Raw genomic sequence first — 5,394 nt, forward strand, 5'->3', positions numbered from 1 at the left:
TGTGCACCGTCAATAAACGAAACATTATCCGTGGCTGTGGTGCAGCCAAACGGACAAAGACGGATAACGTTTTGTTCACTGACAAAACGTTAGCACTGGGCTGATAAGGATCGGATCGATTGCGATAATGGTGATACCGACCAATAAGGGTTGATAAGGCTCAGATAGAGTCCGATAAGGTTGATAACAAGAGATAAGAGTTTGTGAGTGTCGGATCTAGTCTGATTATGTTGATAACGACCGATAAGGGTTGATAAAGGTTTACAATGGTCGGATCAAGTTTCATAACATTGATAATGACATCGGGCTGCATGGAGATGAACAAGTGGCATAATGCTTACGCATACTTAGACAATTGACCCAGAAGAGTTCCTGGGTAAATTTCGTTCTTTTCGCTCGTCCTTCGATCTCTGTTACATAATAAACCAGTAAGAGCATGGCAAGCCTCTTGCACCGGCTAACCACTCCACGTTTCATTAAAAGTTTCTCTTACCAGCGTGCACGTACTTTGACACACTGGTTGATGTAAACGGTTTCCTTGCGATATGTTCTTTGAATAGGAGCACAATTGGTAGGCTCCGTGGTGTTAATAACGTAACCTGCCAGTGCGTGTTCAAGAGACTTGTGCCCTAGACTAGTGGTCGGGCATAACGCAACACCTACGTCCTGAGCAGTTTAGCTCACAGGACCCAAATTCAAAATATCTTTTTAAATGCGAAGCATTTCTTGCCGGCGGCTCTGTCTGTTGTCCCGCGTCCCACACCCCCACAGCGCATGCGCGTCCCCTCCCACTCTCTCTCCTCTGCTACGCTCCCCCCTTTCTCTCCTCTAGGAATACTCTACGGCAGTGTTGCCAAGTCCGACGAGGCGGCGTAGCCAAAAGCTAGAGAAGTTGTAGCCCAAATGTAGCCAAACACAAAAAAGTGAAAAAAAGTTTCGTAGCCAAATATAGCCATTATTATTTGCAGTTTCATTTGTGTATACATTTTCACATTCGACTACGGCAATCCTTTTTTTTTTTTGCACAACTCGGTGTAACAAAATGTCCTAGCCGCCATTTCGGTCGGCCCTTGACATCAACACCAGCGACATCATGCTTGCACAGAACACTTTTTTGTTGGGCCCGGAAGCTCTTAAGTTCCATCGAATCGCTGCAGAGGGCGAAATCGGTGCTTTTATTTTATGACAGTACGAAGTTATTATTTTTAGTTATTTACAGTAATAATATTAACTACAAATTCTGCTTTTTAGCTGTCGTGAACGCAAAATAATGTTTACCATCATCGATCCCTCACGTCATCTCTGCCTACGGCGTAAAAGTTCAGCTGTCCAGCAATCTGCGACGTGCTCACGGCTTCTTTTTTTATGAGCTAAAACAAGTCTTTCGCGCTATGATATCTCGTGTTATTTGCCTCATCATCCTATCTTGTTTTCACTTTTTTTAATTAGCTTGGCCCGGGTTAGCTGGTACATGGTCTATACACTGTTCATTTACATCAACCTGGCCGCCATCTTAGGTCTCTAGCACGGCAAGAACATGCGTTAAAATAAACTGGCAGACAACAGATGTCACTCGCTCTCTGAATCGGTATCAGCGAAGCTTTAAAAGATTGCTGCGCAAAACGGCACACCATGAGTGTAAGAAGCGCGCAGTCGTTTTCGGCGATGAGCACGTCCCGAACATAACTCACTCGAAATGGTAAAAGCCGCGACAGCACGCAAAGAGCAAAGGTAAACAACAAATTGATAACAGTGATTATGCTGTGAAAACCGGTTACTGTCAAAAAGCAAATCATGTTGATGTGCTAATAAAGTTTTAGAATAGGGGCCCCCAACGTTTGGGGTCCCAAAGAGCTTTGCGGGTGTTAGCCTTGGGTCATAAATATTAAAATAAAATATAACATTTTATAATAAGAGTAATTTAGATTTACGTGTTTAATTACAATTTAGAACTAATTCTATTAGCTGCAAGCAACTTGTGGCGGTTAGTTTTGAGTAACCAACTTTACGTACCTTCACGCAGCCAAGTATATCCGTGTTAGGCCTACGCGCCATGAATTCGGAATCAGCGGTGTCTAATCAATCAATCCTCATTACACATGTTAGTTGAGAGAAAGCGATAACCGCCATCACTTCTCATAGCTTACGAACTTGACGCGTTACCACGAATTGAGCCCAGCTTGGTGCTAGGTTAGAGCCGTCGCTTCGATGGGCGCCGCCATGTTTGTTGACAAAAGCTTTTGGAGCATCTTTTGGGCTCCTGATAAATCGCTGAAATAGTGTGCCTGACGTAAAATCCAAGCACAGTTTGCGTCTTGCGCATGCGCAGTGGCTTCGACGCTATTTCTTTGGGGCCCCCAAAAGTTTGAGGCCCCTATTCTAAAACTCTCTAATAATTGCCGGGGTTTTACATGTCAAAACTACGATATGTTAGGGAGGCATGACACAGTGGGGGACTGCGGATTAATTTTGGCCACCTCTGTTTCTTTAACGTACTTCTAAATCTTAGTACACGGGTGTTCCTGCATTTCGCCTTGATCGAAATGCAGCCGCCGTGGCCAGGAATCAAACCCGCGTCCTCCAGCCAGCAGCGCGACACCTCATTTGCTAAGCTAACACGGTGGGTGAAGTTCATGTGACGTGGTGCACTGATGTCATCATGGCAAACATGTTTCAATATTATCCAAATGAGTATCTGCATCCGTGACATTACGGGCAAACCATCTAGAAGTAAAAGCACCAGAACCAACCTTTGGCTCATGGTCTTGCTCCCATTATTTTTTATACGTTCTTGCATACTTGGCCCACTTCCCCATGTTTGGATTCTCCTCTCTGAGGAGGATCCGATCTTACGTCCAACCTATCGAAATGAATCTCGAACGTAAGCCCGAACAAAACTTTATCTAGCAGGTGAAGGAAAATGGATGTAAACCTTCGCGCGAGATACGTGGAGTAGGTCGAAAGCTGTGCCCGGCGCGATACTTCATCCAGAATCAAGACATGGCCATGAACACACTGGGGCATGTCATCCACCCGTGCTTCCATTCTTTCATGTCGGCGCCCCGATCGCCCGACGGCCCCGATCCTATGTTACTGCTCTCCCTTTCTGAGCATACCCATGTTAGTACAGTGTACTGTGAAAAACCCACTACTCCAAGGTTCGTCCCCATGCCCGGGGATCGGCTGCATAGCGGTCAAGCTGGGTGTAAGCTTAAGTGCATCAAAGATCAAAGCCACCGGCTCAGACAACGGCGCAGAGAGGGAAGGGAAGGGGAGGGGGGGTCATTTCGCGCACACACATGCACTACCGCGCTGCCGGCTCGGCCAGCTAAAACAAAGCCTTCGATATTTGCTTCTACCCGATCAAAGCGACCTCTGGAGCGTGGATTAGGGCACCACTTTTAGCCCAAACAAAGCCAAGTCGCAGATTTTCAGTAGCCCAAATATAGCCACATAGCCAACTCGTCCATGTCGACGCCAAAAAGTTTTTCCTGTAGCCCAATTTGGCTATATATATAGCCAAACCTGGCAACACTGCTCTACGGAGCGGCGCCCGCGCGCCACACCTCCACAGCGCATGCGCGTCCCCTTCCCCTCTCTCTCCTACGTCCCCCCCCCTTTCTCTCCTCTAGGAATCCGGAGCGGCGCGCTCGACAGGTGGTGCGACAGCTGCATACTCCGCTGGGGGCGCCACGGTAGTTCCGCGGTATGAAAATGACGGAGCGCGCACGCCTCATTCTCTCTCCTGTGCAGCGCCGCGATGAGCGCTCGGGCCGCTGCCGCGAAACCATCTCCCGCTCAAGCTAACCATCTCCTCACTGCTTCGCATCCACACATGGTTCCCTTTAGCGGGAGATGGAGTAATTTTTTTTCACTACTGTATAATCTACTTAGCTGCTGATATAGGGTTTCTACAACGACGTAATCATTGATATGCAACCTTTCTTTTCTTTCTTCTACGAGTACACCTAATTATGTGTTTTGGCTGAACAAAGGGTCCCTAGATGCCGCTACCAGCATTGGGCATCTTCGATTATCATCTCTGACAGTTACGGACTGTCCGAAAGACTGCATACGCAACGCTCATTGGCTGAAAGCACCGTCTCCGGGCAGTCCGGGACTGTCAGGAACGGATAATCGAAGAGGCCCACTGTTGCTTCAGTTCACGTCGCCAGCAAACCCAGTATTCCGGAAGGTTAATACGTTTACGGTCAAGCTAAAGCACTAGCTTTATTCATTCCACAAATTTATTACATTTCACGGAATCCCAGATTGCGTCATCAGTTGCAGCGGCGCTGGCAGCGTCATCTAGCTGTGTTGCTTTCTCAACCACAACACGTTACAGGCGGTTTTGTGTTGCGTCATCGCTCTCGCAGAAGGGGAAACTGAATAAGTAGTTCATTAAACGTGTTTGCCGCTGCCAACGTCATGTACCAGCTGATATATTTCGTTACAGTTTTACTTCTGTATGATTGCTTGACATCAGCGGCGCCCGGTGGCGCTGATGGTTGGCTGATGCAGAAGTCACTGTGTTTGCTCCTTTATTGGTTCCCTCCATACAGGCTTCCAGTTTAGACTCCATATAGGGTCCCTAAAGGGAACCTATACAGTAAACTAGCCTGATGGGTGGCGATAAACCAGGCAGCCCCTTTAGCTCTGCTGCGCGCGTTCGCTGTCCGGTTCTCTGTGAACTGTAATAGGTACAGTTTACGTTTACAAGTAGAGGCGCAATCTGGCGTATACAACAGAGAGGGAATATATGATGCCATGACGAAACACCTCCTACAACACAACTGACTGCGGCGCGAATGCATGGCGGCGGGAGGCAACGTGACGACGATGCGCAAAGCCCAGGGCTGTGGCTAAAGAATGCTTCATCTTAAAAATTCCTAACGCTTTGCGGTCGAGCAATACAAGCACATGATGTCACTTCCAGCGCTGTTACAGACGTGAATTTCTCCGGTGTACCGTAAAAATGTAAGATGTTCTGTTCGAACAGAACATTTCACTCAGAGTTTGCAAGTACCATTCAAGGATTTCAAATTTTCAAGATGCCAAAGGCCATAATCAATGAGCGAGAACAAACCTATTCATACACACACATTTGAAAAAAGTGAAATCCCTTCTTAATTAGCTGCAATTTCGCAGCTAAGCAACTAGCGGGAGTTAAGACACAGCTTCAAACTCTTCAGGGGGCTTTTCAACGTTGACTTTCCCATTGTAGTAGTGCCAATCGTCTTCTTGATGTGTTAGTACTGTCGGCTTCAGACTAAAATACTCGTCATGGCTTAAACTTACTTTTCGCCAGGCATCTCTAGAGATTAGGGCTCGATAATGGAGCCATAATGGTTGCGGCGAGAACCAATAGCAAATCAACAAAAAAAAAAATAGTGG

Source organism: Dermacentor silvarum, chromosome 9 (genome assembly GCF_013339745.2).
Source record: "Dermacentor silvarum isolate Dsil-2018 chromosome 9, BIME_Dsil_1.4, whole genome shotgun sequence".
Lineage (NCBI taxonomy): Eukaryota > Metazoa > Arthropoda > Arachnida > Ixodida > Ixodidae > Dermacentor > Dermacentor silvarum.